Genomic DNA, 15,130 nt, shown 5'->3' with positions numbered 1-15,130 from the left:
AAAGTGGTGCTTCAGGTTAAGAACAGTTTCAGGTTAAGAACGGACCTCCAGAACAAATTAAGTTCTTAACCTGAGGTACCACTGTAATGGTTTGTGTCCTTGTTGTTGCAGGATGTGGTATTTGCTGTATTTTCCTAGGTATAAACTGCAGCTGCTCTCCCTTGTCCAATAATTAAAAAAGAAAAGTGAAACTGATTAGACCTGAGGATTTGTTCTGTGAAATACATGCAAAAGGGGAGCAGGCTCAGGCCCCATCTCTTCATCTCATTCAGCAAGGGATTATATTAACTAAATTAGCAAAACAACTCCTTACATTACAACTGAATCTAGATATTAGTTGGCTTAAAAAGGTTTTTAAAAATTAAACACTTACCAGTATTCCCACAGCCAGCAAAGCTAGAGTTACTTGCAAAATCTCTATCCACTATTCTGCTCCCACATATATGTGCATTTCCCATAAGTGTTGTTGTATATGGCTCCTGAGTGAATTTTACATGGTATTGATCCATGAGAAACAATTCCCTGAAAATAAAAGAAGAAAAAAACACACACAAAAGACTGCGGTTCAGCTCCATTTTTACATGTTTTTATTTGAGCCCTCCTATCACTTGACTATACAAGTCTCATGCTGATTGTAGCCTAGAGTGGCAATTTTCTCAGCTTTATATATAATAAGAGAGAAAAACAACCAAGGAATGTCCTGTCTGCCCTTCAGAGATATTCCAGAAGGACATTAAAGCAAACAAATTTGTATTCATTCTTGCAAAACCTTACCATCTCAAAAATAATTGAATACCAGAAATGTGGGATTTGCCAGCCATCTTAGACACCCAAACCCAGACCAATATGACATTTTTTCTTTAGACCCGAAAAGGCAACACCAGTGCTATTTTTCTAGAAAAAGAGGTGCCAGAACTCATCAAGAACACTTGAGAATGGCAATGGTACCCACCTGAGAGGTGCTGGAACTGAGTTCCAGCATGTTCTGCCGGGGGGGGGGGAGAGAGAGAGAGAGAGAGCCCTGGGCCATACCCTTGTCAGCAGTCTTGCAAATTAAGCCCACAAACATTTTAAGACAATTTTTTACTAGCTTCATTGACCATCACTTAGCCCATGATACCTTTAAAAAAGAAAGAACCTATGTGTTTTGGTTCCCTCCTTTTCACCTGGTAATGGTTCTTATTTGCTATAGACAAACACATAAGAAGCTCTTTACAAGGCTCCTCTTATCAGTAAGGTTTCTTTCGGTACATTTAAAAATCAAATTGGTGCATGTAAGGAGCTATTGGGGAGAGATTTTTTTCCCCTGTTGCGCAAGCTGACAATACCTGGCAGCCATATTTAAATGTTATGGCCCATCCACTGCTGGCCTGAGACCTTTTCCCATCCGAAAATGTTGAAAACACAAACACAAAACCTCAAGACGGGACCTTTTCTCTTTCTTTTTAAAAATGGCATGCAGAGATAGAGGAGGGATGCAGGAGAATGGCACCTGCCTCTGAATCTTGCTGCCCAAAGGGGGACTGCTTTGTGTGGCTTGATAAGGGTAACCTGAGAGCTGGCCCCTTATGACAAGAGCTGAGGTAGGGGGAGAAATGTGCTTGAGCAAATCACTGACAGGCAGAAGAAGCTTCCCATGCCCCACCTTGCACAGTAGTGGAAATCTACAGAAAGAGAGCATCCCTGCTCATCCCTCTGCTATCTACTCACTATGACAGGGTGAAAATGAGAGACCAATTTCCAATCACGCTAGCAGAGCGAGCTGCTCCAGCAAGCTGTCAGCACCTGGTACACACTCGTATCAGACTAAATCCCCTGGCAGCCCATTAGGAGCTGCTCTAGGCTGGCTGCAGGATATCTTGACAGGAAGCCAGACAACAGAGTGAACAAACACAGATATTCTGTTAAGAAGGTGTGTGTGGGAGGAATGAAATCTGGGATCTATTACTCTGTTAGAGTCCGTTTGATGTCTACTTATGGGGCTGCCTATTTTCAGGAGCAGAGCAGGGGGGAGACTCCCATGTGAGCGTACATGTTTGCACATGCACCCATATGCAAATGTACACACAGTCTTTAACAAATATATATATACAAATATGCCTTCATTCTTCCCTTTTTTGAGCTTGGGCCTCCCATTAATAGCAGGGAGAGCAGGTCATTTTCTCTCCATTTACTCAGAGGGGCCTACAGGAAACACTTGCTGGCCCCATTAGAAGAACAATGAGTTCTACAGCAGCCATTGTAGGATTCCGCTTTGTTGAGTTAACAAAGATCGGTGACTTTGGGTGAATTGGTTGGTACAGGCTAGTTTTGTGCCATCTCCAACCCCGTTTCATTTTCCTGATAAAGAATGCAAACATTTACAGGCATTTTTTGCTCCTTGTACTGGTTTTTGCTACTGCTCCTCTTTCTCCACAGACAGTGCTACACATTGCCACAGCTGTGAGAAGAAATGCCATTGTTACACCAGTGTTTCCCTCAGGAAACATGTCAAGTGTGGAAGTAATGTCTGAATACATACACGTTAAAGGCACACATATACACACCCGGGTAAATTATCTGCAATACATCACAGCAGTTATGATGTGCACGGCTGTCCTATGATCTATACTTCCTCTGATGTTACTGGCATACGTAACAAGCTCAAAGCTTAGCACAAATGTATTTTAATACTGAGCCTAATAATGAGAGGCACTGTGGTTGCTAAGCTAACCTTGAAAAGTAGTGTGTGTGGAAAGACGGTGCTATCCTCACAACTTCCAGTCAGGTTGGTTAGGCTGAGAGACAGTGATTGGCCCAAGGTCACCCAGTGAGCTTCATGGCTGAGTGGAGTTTTGAACCCTGGTCTCCCAAGTCCTAGTCCAACACTCAAACCTATACATCAATAGTGGCTCTGTGTTTGATGTTAAACTAAAAGGTGTTTAACGTTAAACCAGAATCAAATACAGAGAATTCTGAAGTAGAGTAATGGGACTGCAGATAGGGATACCATTTTTGAATACTCACCTCTGTAAAAACACGCACATACACACAAGTCTCAGTAAGCTGAAAATCAGCAGAAGAAGAGAGCATCTGAATCTTGTTTCTTTACATGCAGGCATTAAAAAAGCATGAGGGAGCATTCAAAAATGGCACCCCCTTCCTGCAGCCGGAAGCAGTCTGATGTACCACCTCAGAACTCTAGCTTGTCATTCTTCTGCCGGTGTAGACTGAGCCTTAGTCTCTTCTAAAGAGGGTCATTTTGATAGATACTGTCAAAACAAATTTGATGGATTTTGTGCTTCCAAAGGGAAGAAGCTGAAATAAACAGGCCCTTTTTTTCAGCATGGTGGGGGACACACAACAATAGCACAATTTTAAGAACCTGCTGTTAAAAATCTTAAAAGAAGTAAGGTTGCAGCTGCAAATGCAAGGCGTAAGTGTTTTTTAATGACATCTGTTTTCTGTGATAAACAGCAACAAAATATGCTACCATTCCACTCTGTATACAAAGCATGTATCAGGCAGTTTTCGTATTCATTTCCCAGTGATGTGTGACCTCCACAAGAATACATATACTGAATGAAACGTCCTCAGGCAAAAAAATAAAGTAAAAGGCAGCCTCCTCCCTCAGTAGGATATATAAAAAATATGGCCCTTGAACCCTGGGGCAGGGGCATCTCTTGAGAGTTCCCAGTGGTGCTGTGTCCAGCCTCTCTGAAAAGCTTCTCTTCTGTTCTCAGCAATATGCTTTGTCTTGTAGCATCTGGGTCTTAAGAGAACTCCCCCCTCCTCAGATTCCACCCAAGCCAATCGCCAGCACATTTGGACTACACAACAAGCATTACACACCTTAGCTAGAATTATTCTCTCCACAATATGAAAGAGATAGTCACCTTAAATGGGGTAAATAACAGCAATAGCAGCAATAAACATTTGTGTAGCATTTTCAAGTGTTCAGACCACTTCACATGCATTATATAGCCATAGTCCTTACAACAATCTTGTAAGGCATGTCAAATATTATCCTCCATATTGCAGATTTTCCTGTGTGCGTGCACATGCACACGTGTATGTGTGTTAAGGACTGAATCCGCGGGAGAGGCTTGCCTAATGGACTACTTAATGAGCTCATGGCAGAAGTGAGAGTCAACTTGGGGACTCTCTTAGAGCCGCTACACTGCACAGTCTTCCAGTTCTTTCCAAGCATCTGGCAGGGCAGGAGGGAAGGTACAGAACCGTCAGGTATTTGTTGATGCTTCATAAACCGCAAAACAATTTGCTACACTTCCCCTGCATGGACGACAGAGAGGTTACAAAGTTGGCTGCTGGCAGATGGCTGTTATGACCCTGATGCACACAAGGAACAGAGCTTGCAAGGAGAAAAGTGTCATATTGGCGCAGTGGCTTTTTCTGGCTATAACTGCATTCAAGAGTTTGTTTAGACGGGATAGGTCTCTAACACACTGGCTTGCCACCCAGGGAATTTGAAGACAGTGAAATTCAGTGGATTTGCTGCTGTCCAGGCAACCTGTTGCTCTGATACCTTTGGACGTGTTTGACTTGGCCCGGATTCAATCCACTCTTGAATGGGGAGGGGGGTACTTTGAGAAGTGTGTATCTGGGGGGGGGCAGTTCTCTGGAACCCTGCTTCTCTCTGCAGAGCAATAAGGCAGAGAAAAATAACTGTTTCAAAAGGGAGGAGGAGGGAGAACCTTGCCAAACCTCTCTTTGAAGAGAAGCTTTCAGACCAAGCAGCACCCATTTCAAAGATACTTCAAAGGCACAGGAATTCAGGCAAAGGCAGAAGTCATATGTAGATCATCGGTCTAAGATGCAAGATCTACAGGAGCCTTAGGGTGGAATAAGACATCGCCAAAAAACATAGGGGTGGTGCCAAAAACATTAACCACACAGTCTGGTTTCTTCTTTTCCCTCTGTAATATCTAGTAATGTGACTTGATGCTGTCATCTTGTGCCTTCTCATCCCATGGTTGCCAGTGATTTAGTGTGGGACAAAAGATTTATCATGCCTTTCATTATTACACATTGTAGGGAAGAGAAGGGAGGATTCCAGGCAACTGTAGTGCTGCCTAATATTTTGTTTTGGAGAATATCTATAATTGTTTCACTGGTGAATTCTGGCTTTCAATAAAGAATTCAGCCTCTGAGGAGAACAGCAGCAGCAGCAAGCAGCAGCAGCTATGAACTGCCTCACAGGAGGCAACCTGTGGCCTTTGGTCTAATTTCAAAAGGAAGTGATCAGTTCATACCTCTGACAAGGGCAATCTGGCTCTCTCCTGCAGCCTGCTAAGTGGGGAATGACAGTAAGAGCTGGAGATAGAGAAAAAAAGGGGCTGCCCTGCCCAAATGTTGACCCTGACCCCACCTACTGCTGACTTTGGCTGGCCCACCACTCATATAGGGCCATACACACACAGATTGCCCCAAAGGGAATGTCAGAAAACAGTTGCCCACCTCTGGATTATCTAAGGCAGGTATTTGCTGACATGAATTAATGGGTCAAGAGACCCATATACAGCCCCTCTCCCCAAGGTTATTGCTTCTCAAAAGAGGATCATTCCTTGACTCTACACACTCCTGTTACCCACCAGCTGTTCAATTTCTATCCATGCCTCAAATTGCTTTTAAAAATAAACAAACTGTTTAGGCTTGCTAACAGAGAAAATTAGCTGAGCTTGGTCCCTGCTCCTGCCAACCTAGCAGTTTGAAAGCACGTCAAAGTGCAAGTAGATAAATAGGTACCGCTCCAGCAGGAAGGTAAACGGCGTTTCCATCCGCTGCTCTGATTCACCAGAAGTGGCTTAGTCATGCTGGCCACATGACCCGGAAGCTGTCTGCGGACAAACGCCGGCTCCCTCGGCCTATAGAGCGAGATGAGCACCACAACCCCAGAGTCGTCCGTGACTTGGCCTAACCGTCAGGGGTCCCTTTACCTTTATTCATTCCAAACCTTGGAGTTTGTAAAGTGTGGTTCCAGAAGTTTAGGGTCCTCCCTCCCTTATTTAAAGAATATAAAACTTCCTGAATAGAAGCGGCTGCCAGCAAAAAGCTGCCCTCATACACAGAGTCAGAAGAAAGAGAGTGAACTCTGTCACTGTTGCCTGCTCAGCATTCAGCTTTTGTCTGCGCTTGACTTCAGTTCCATGTGTGTTGTGATGCACCAGGAAAAGGCACGGGCAGCTCTACATAATAATGCACCTGCCGATTAAGTGCGCTGCATACCAATAAGCACAGATGTGGCCTTGTGACACTGAACACTCATTTGTGACAGAGTGCTGCCGCATCAACAATTAGGTCAAGCTAAAACACAGTCACACAAGTTTGTAGTAGTTTGTATGAACAGGGTTTCACCTCAGAAAAAGCAAAACCAAAACTGGCCATCAAATGATATAAAAGCAACAGATCTTGTGGGTCAGGACATCAATATTGCACCGCAGGCATAAAATAAAAACTTTAAAATGCAAAACGTTCAAGCAGGTCCACTGAGACTAGCCTCGTTGAGAAACAGTGGAAGCTACACAAACAGGAGTTTAGTAGAGAAGGCTTTTGTGCATTGTTCACATGTCAAGCAGGCAAACAGCTTAAACAAACATTGGAATAATATTGAAGCTATCATGCTTGAATGTACCAAATAACAAATACCAGCTAGCCAATATTATATTGCAACACTGTTAATTTGCGAGATGTTTGGATAAGGGAAGAAATATGCAGTCCAAACCTATACGTTTTTGCATAGAAGTCAGTCCTACTAAATTCAACATAATTGACTCCCAGAGAAATGTGCAGCCAAAGTTCTCTTATGTAGTGCCTTTTGAACAATAAAGAATATGCAGCTGTGACAGTCAGCCCTGGCCAGCATGTGCCATGCTCTTTTCCAAAACATCTGAAGGATGGCACAGAAAGTACAGTACAGTAAATTCACAGGTAAAAGATTCGGCAGCGGATCTGGAGCCCCTGGGAGGGGCAGTGAACCTACCCAATGATTCTTTTACCATTGCTTCTTCCTCCTCTGTCCATCAGGCCTCTCTCATTGCTCAAGGAAGAGAAGCGGCCAATAGAAAGACACTCAAACCTGTCGGCTGGTGCTGCTTCTTCCTCTTCCTCCTCTGCATGCATGGCCTGCCCGCATTGTTTTGCCTTTTATTACAGCAGCCCAGAAAGCTGCAGTGTCTGGTTCACATCATATAAACACTTGTTTGGGATTCTAAATGAACAAGACCTCTCCCTTCCACGCACTGGAGTCCGTAGGTATAGGAGGGGGAAATCCATTATCTCCCCCCCCCCCCTTTCAAAGAACATCCACGCACTGGAGTCCGTAGGTATAGGAGGGGGAAATCCATTATCTCCCCCCCCCCCTTTCAAAGAACAACATGGTGGAGAGATCCGTACCCCTTCACTTTTTGGAAACAGGAACCTTTGTCACGAAGGAACAATTTAAATGGCAAGTTCAAAAATTAAGCACTTTGGAGTATTGCTTGCTTATAATATGTGCATTCTATGTGTGTGTTTAATTGTTTCTCCTTGTGCCCTGGTTCTGATGGAAACGCTTCCTGTCTCACATGCTGCTATTAGCTCTGGAGGAAAGATCTTACTGGTGAAAACAGAAGCTTCCTTTCAATCTTTCAAATGAACACTTTTACAAAAAAAATATTCACACATATACATCACATTTAACAACACGTGTGATTTGGCTCAGAGTCCTCATTTATTCACATCAGGATGTTGCTAATGGACTGGACATTCATGTAATGGATGTGATTCCGCCATTATTCTTAAGGTCTTGTCTGAATGGGAAGAGCACATGAATCTTACATTCCTTTGTTGCTCGATTTTCAACAGATCCACGTTTTTAGCATTGCGCTCTCCAGTTTTGTTTGGAGCATCAATTGTGCCATATTTTTCGAATAGCCAGGCTTGATAATCTTGTGAACCATTAGAACTAATTGCCGCATTAATTACTTTCAGTCTGAGGTGTTACTGGGGGGTGGGGCGGGGCGGGAGAACAAGTCAGGCTGCTGTAATAAGGGAGCAGGGGGTTGATTAAAAGAAAAAAATAGGTTCGAACAGGGAAGGGAGATTAGCTCTTTAAAAAGCAAAACATTATTAGTGTGTGATGCTGTTGCATTAATCCCCAAGAGGTGGATGCCTTTGAGTGGTATAGGCAGCAGTTTGAACAAGGAGTCAGTGAACCTTTTGAAAATGCATGTTATGATTTTGCTGGGTGAAAAGTATTATATAAATGTATGATTAGTGTTATTAACCACAGTTAGGTACAAGAGTAGGTATTAGCAATAATTGCACCTCTGCAGGTTTAAGAGACCTATGTGACATTTGCTCCACACTTTCAAGCTGTTTCCTGGTGCTGTTCAGTTTCTGAGAGCAAAATTATAGGAAACATATCAGAAGGCATGTGAGAGAGAAGTGATGTTTTCTGTGCCAGGTGCCAGAACACCAGAAAGCAAGGAGTGAAATCTTTCATTGAGCAAATCTTGCAAAATGGTTCCCCTATAAGGAAAAGTACTTCCTACAGCTGAGGAGAGGTCAAGGAACAATATTTGTGTGGTGGCAGCATGGGGACAATACAGGACAAAAATACCTCATGACTTTCTCTAATATAACATAACATAACATAACATAACATAACATAACATAACATAACAACATAACATAACATAACATAACATAACATAACATAACATAATAATATATAATAATAATCCCATTGAAGTCAATGAGGCTTCTTTAATAAAAATAGTAAATATCTCTTTCTGAATTCCTCCGAAGGTTCTGCCTCATCTTGAATGCAGGAGGGAATAGAGATTGGATCCTTACATTTCTACCTGCAGAGCTCTGAAATAATGTTACTGAGAGTGGCAGTCAGGGTGGAGGTGAACCATGAAGTTCTGAAGAGTCTGATGGAAGAAGCCCTGAGAAGGGGAGTCTTGGGTGAAAAAGGAAATGAAGAGTGAGATGAATCTCCAATTTTTTCCCACACTGTGAAAAGTCAGCCCACCAAGCCTGCAAAGCATAAGGAGGATACAGTATTTGTACCACTACAGCTGGAAGAGATAAGCATGGAGGAATAATACATGGGTGAGCCAGGATCACTAACCCCATGTTAAGACATCAGGCACCTCAGCTGAGACCAGAGTTACAGCACAGTGTATATATTTCTTAGTACATCACGTTAAAGCACCTAGGAAGATAGTAAAAACATCTTAGCAATGCAGCTGCAAAGACTGAACAACCAGTTACAGGACTGATTTGAGGAAAAATTGCCTGCAGCAATAGTTGTCTCTTACTGAAACAGCCAGAGAAAAAATACGAGGACACTAATTTGGAGCCAGTGCTGTGAAAGCACACCACTAAAAATGTGTAAAAATGGCTTGAAATTTCATGGAGTTTAGTTTCTAATGGATTTGAATGTAACTGCAAAAATAAATAAATCAGCTTTGGATTTTTGGAAGGGAAAACTGCTATAGGTTATGGGTGCTGCACAGAATGACCATTCATGCAGATGGGAGAAGAAAGCAGGGGTTGGTGTGATTGCAGGGGACAAGGAATTTTTGTGGCCACCATCTCCCATCATATCTGAAAATGCCTTATATCCAAAGGTTTGCTCAATCTGAAACCATTCCTAGGAAGAGGCATGTATATTCTATTTTACAATCTTAGGTTTTGTGTTTCCATGAAGCAAGGGGCCATCAAAGAATACAGGTTAATGTCCAGAGTCTGGCCTCACCACTGAAAACGTGGTCATTTTGAAAATACAAGTAAGCTCTGTTTCCTATGAAGCTACACATAGCTAAAATAGATTTGCCTAAGTGCTTTCTCACTATAAATATTAAACACTGAAGCTGCAGAAAATCCTTACTCATGCTGCCGATGATATAAGAACACCCACTTGGGTACCCGAAGTTACTTCTCAGTAATGCAAGGAACTTAAATTTGAGTTCAAAGAAATATACTATGTTCTGACTTTAGATTTTAAGACACAATCTTCATCAAGCATTTGCTTTCTTGCTGTGTGCATTGGTTTTGGTTTTAGCAGTCTGGTTGTGGTGATGGAGCAGCAGTTGTGGGATTACAGCACATAAGGAATAACTGTGTTAACCCTACACCCCCACCCCAATGTCTAGGGTTGCCATATGTACGGATTTTCCTGGACACATCCAGAATACTGCAGTCAGCAGCAGTGTCCGGGCAGAAATTGGAGAAATGTCCCAGAAAATCTGGACATATAGCAACAACTTTGGCTTAATAACTTTTCTGTCCGGATTTCACTGTTTGAAATATGGCAACCCTACCAATGTCATATACAGGTAGCAGCCATTTTAGTTGTGTCCAACTGATGTGCGATTGCTGACGCGCATGTCCTTTGGGGCATAATGGGAACCAGGCATAATGGGGTGTGGTGTGCTTGTGTGCACTCTGACAACGCATGCGGGGGCTGGGAACAGAACCCATGTGTGAAATGGTCGCAGCCTTCATAGAAGTTTTAACTGGAGCCATTGGCTCTGATGCAGCACAGGTAAGAAGGAAGTGTGGGTGGTGCTGTGGTTTAAACCACTGAGCCGAAGGCCGGCGGTTCAAATCCCCGTGACAGGGTGAGCTCCCGTTGCTCGGTCCCAGCTCCTGCCAACCTAGCAGTTTGAAAGCACATCAAAGTGCAAGTAGATAAATAGGTACCGCTCTGGCGGGAAGGTAAACGGCGTTTCCGTGCACTGCTCTGGTTTTGCCAGAAGCGGCTTAGTCATGACCCGGAAAAACTGTCTGTGGACAAATGTTGGATTCCTTGGCCAGTAAAATGAGATGAGCACCGCAACCCCAGAGTCATTCGCGACTGGACTTAACTGTCAGGGGTCCTTTACCTTTTAGAAGTTTATATGTGCATTCTATACTGCGATGTTTTCCATTCCTGGGGGTATGTGAAAAGGTTTCAACAGGCACACAGCAGAATTTATATTTTGCTTTATCATAGGGGTAGTTTTTTAGTTACAGAGAACAACTCAAAGCTAAAATAGTATTATTAAGAATACCGCCAAATCATCTTCGTTCAGGAAGGGGTACACTGGCAAGACAAAACTCTCAAAAGGGGTACATGATTATTCTAAGTTTTGGGAAACACTGTTCTACTGAATTGATGAGCATAAAACATACAGGGCTCTTGACCTGGGTCTCTGCATCCAGAATTCTGGGGTTGACTGGGCAGCATGATTTTCAGCATTATGGGGAAATAGAAGGGGGACAGGCCCCCTTGATTTCCCCAGTGCCCTTGTCTAACACATTCTGAAATTATCTTAATGAAAAACAAACACCCTTCGAAAACGACTGCTTCAGTGATGGGGGGCATTGGCTGAATGCCCTAATTAGAGTTAAACAAATCTGGGAAAAGCTCCCAACAGACTTACCATTCAAGTTTTTAACAATGAAGTCTGCACTTGAAAAGGGGGAAAGGGGACAGAAAGGTGTCGCAATAAACTCCATAAAACTATTACGGGTTTTTTCACATATCACTTAATTTTCATTGCTGGGACACCAAGAGCCAGTGATCATAGCTTGGCTGTGATATGCCTAAAAGGCTCAGGAGATGAGCAAGAGCACTACTCTTGAGATCTTTAGAAGCCACATCCAAAATTCTCTTGTCAGTGCCCTGGAAAACAAATCTATACAACACATGTACAGCTTGACTCTGTTTCTACATAGATTGTTCAAAGCAAAACTGACAGAATAACTCATGAAAAGGTCACAGAGTGGGCACGGCTATTGACAGCAGTACATGAAGCACAGGAGACAAGATGGACATATTTAGGACATCTTTTATGAACGCCCAATAATAGCCTACCTAAACTAGATTTTTTTTCCTGGGGAGAAAAGACATTTTTTTTCTTCAAGAGTGGGAACTGCTGCTTAAAAACAAACAAAACACCCTTTGGACAAAGGTCTTGCTGCCTGCGGTGCTCTTACTCATAAACTTATTTGGACTATGGCGAAGAACAGGATAGCACAAATAAGCTAAAATGCACAGTTTGTAAGAAGAAGCAAATTATTAAAACATTTGAATGTAAAGGACCATGAAACGTGATATACAGGTGATGATGTTCAGTGATGTCCAGTCCCTGCTTTGTGAAGCCAACAGGTTCTCTTTTCCCTTTATAGTTTTTCCTACCATACACAGTGATTTTTGCAGCTGCCACGAGACAAAATCCAAATGAAACTGAAGAATAAGTCCAAAACATGGTAGACTTCAGTGCTATTACAATCTATAAGACTAAAGGGCAAGTTCCTCATTGATGAGCCAGTTCAGTCAACCTACTTGCAAGTGAATACCTTTGTAAGGGGCTGAAAAAGTCAAATTACTAACTTGCAGCCTTGCTCTGCATGACAAATGATGGTGATGATGATGATGATGATAATGACAACAACAAATGAGCTATTACTTTATCTGAATAAAGCTTTCAAAGGTAGGGTAGTCAAGTCCAATGAGGAGCAGAAGCTGTTCAGTTTCTCAGCCTGTATGTTTCATTTCCTGATGAATGTATAAAAAGTCTCTCTCTAGTTGCACGAATTGAAGAAGATCAGCAATTGCTTCTGTAGATCAAATGGTAGAGCTTTTTTGGAAGGTCAAGTATTATTCTGGTTTATAGGATTGATTATATTTTAAGTAGGAATGCCAACTTAATTTTTCAGTCTAGCTTTATTGACAGTGGCGTATATTAAAATGCATGCTTTGAAGCTGGTAGATTAACATACAAATTTATGAGCACATGAGAATTCTAGCATTTTAAAGAAAATCAAAGTATGAGCACAGCAAGAAAATCCAAATACACTGTGTCGGTCAATGACCACTTACGCTTCTTTTTGTATGTTTCCTATCCTATTTTCATAATACATCAGCTGACATTCAAACAGTGTCATCCCATTGGAGCAATGAGACTTCCCTTAGCCTATCTGCCCCATTACAGTTCCCCACATGCCCCCACATCTCTTATACAGGATTGGAAAACTCCATGGAGCAGATCTGGGGGGCAGGGAGAGGAAGGGGAAGTACTGTACTGTCACATCTGCTGATGCAACACTGGATATTTCCAGTTGTACCTAGGATTTGAAAGTGCAAATGTACATTCACAGCGTTGGACTATTTTACATGCAATTATACATTAAGCACGGAATGCATTTTGTTCTTGACTGGATTTTCAGATACCAAGCCAGCTGTGGGTTGTTTTATGCTCGTTCATGCTCTTCTAGGCTAAGACCTAGAAGGGAACGCGGGTGGCGCTGTGGGTAAAACCTCAGCGCCTAGGACTTGCCAATCGTATGGTCGGCGGTTCGAATCCCCGCGGCGGGGTGAGCTCCCGTCGTTCAGTCCCAGCTCCTGCCCACCTAGCAGTTCGAATAGGTACCGCTTTCTAGCGGGAAGGTAAACGGCTTTCTGTGTGCTGCGCTGGTGCTGGCTCAGCAGAGCAGCTTCGTCATGCTGGCCACGTGACCCGGAAGTGTCTGCAGACAGCGCTGGCCCCCGGCCTCTTAAGTGAGATGGGCGCACAACCCTAGAGTCGGACACGACTGGCCCATATGGGCAGGGGTACCTTTACCTTTACCTTTTTAGGCTAAGACCTAAGAATCACCAGGGCATGAGATGGTTTTGGCACTTTTAAGGATTATATCCAGGACTCAGAGAAGTCGGTAGAAAGACTCACAACTCAGTATAATTCAGGAAATGATAACGGCTGTAGCAAGTGACTTCATTCAGCTGTGTTTGTAGGTTGCTAAGGAATGGCCCACAAGCCCCGAGAAATCAGCCTCAAATCCACTTTTGTAAGTAGTCATTTACTGCACCTTGTACAGCTTCACTCCTTTTGGGCTAGAATTTATGTCTTTGGTCCTGCAATTAAGTCTGTACTGTCTCCATAAAGTAATGGGATATACACACTGTACAGACGCTATCACTTTATGGTAGGATAGCTGCTGTCTGTCTCTTGGGAATCAGTGAACAATTTTTGTGTGTGAGTGTAATAGGATTTATTCTTCATCCCCTGAGGGTGAGTCATTGGGGAGTAATTGGATTTATATTGTAGGAATATCCTTGCAGTCTCTTTAGAAGGTATAATAGGATTTAAGCCATGTCTCCTGGTTTCAAGGAATGGGTTCACAGACCAGTGCAACTGACTATCTGTGCCACAGGTCAGAAATACAGCACACATTTAGATGCCACATAATGGATTAATTAAAAGTTGGACATAATGTTAGCCACCCCAGTTTGATATCAGCTATAGTAGCAGCCTTGAAGTCTTTCTGTTCAGTCTATTTTTCCTTAGAGCCTGTGTGCTGGAAGTCAATAGAATGTGAATCATACCTTTAAAGAACTAAAGCATATTTGCCCATGATGTTTTCCCTGCACAGCACTGATCATTCTTTTCCAAAAGTACCAATGCAAGTTACTACCCGTTTGCAGAATTAAATTCAGAAATAGAACTCTTGAAGGGCACTAAAATCCACTTGGAGCATTCTTTCTTCTTCACCCAATCACAGCAGCTTAGCCTCTACTCAACAGTAATTTTAATTGCTACTCTTAGTAGAGTTTCTGATTTGCAGTGCAGTGGAGGAGTGAGGACACTTTAGGCACTGAAGACAGTATTAGTGACTGCTAGATAGATTGTGATATGCAATTACAACTGTTCTGGATAGAGAGGGGCAAACTTAAAATTTGATTGCATTTATATACCATTAAGATATGACATCAGTCTGGAGCCTAAAAAAATGTGTGTTTGTTTGTGTGTACATATGTGAAAGAGAGAACTGTGCTGTAATGCATGTCTTGGATGAAGGCATTAGAAGGACTTGCCTGGAAGCCTCAATCCTACTAGAGGGGAAATTTCTCCATTTGGTGTGGGGCAAGGCCCCTCTGTGTCTCCTTCTGCTGCTGCTCTAAAGAGGCTCACATTTTAATTTTTTTGCAAAATGCTTATTAAAACCACAAAGAGTATGTGAATGCTGAATTGGGTATCTTGCTTGATCTGATACTCCACATGAAATGCCAGGAGCTAGGCAAGGAATGTGTCTGTTCAGTGTGCTAAACAGTGCACTGGGCACTGTTAACAGCAAAAACAACAGCAACAGTCCTACA

General features: G+C 42.7%; 1 long non-coding RNA gene across 2 annotated transcripts in view; it reads right to left on the bottom strand.

Moving 5' to 3' along the window:
* LOC307211037 overlaps window positions 1–15,130 on the bottom strand; it is a 30,241-nt gene that overhangs the window by 3,248 nt on the left and 11,863 nt on the right. The window contains exons 1-2 of one of the 2 annotated variants that reach the window (XR_013836255.1): window positions 3,007–5,581; window positions 374–522 (exon numbers count right to left, since the gene is read on the bottom strand). This is a non-coding gene — a long non-coding RNA (uncharacterized lncRNA). Of the gene's footprint in view, window positions 1–373; window positions 523–3,006; window positions 5,582–15,130 lie in introns of those variants that run through there. The other variant, XR_013836254.1, reaches the window with a different exon arrangement.

This window comes from Podarcis cretensis (genome assembly GCF_951804945.1).
Source record: "Podarcis cretensis genome assembly, chromosome: 2".
Taxonomy (NCBI): Eukaryota; Metazoa; Chordata; class Lepidosauria; order Squamata; family Lacertidae; genus Podarcis; species Podarcis cretensis.
This window is presented reverse-complemented; position numbering and strand designations above follow the sequence as displayed.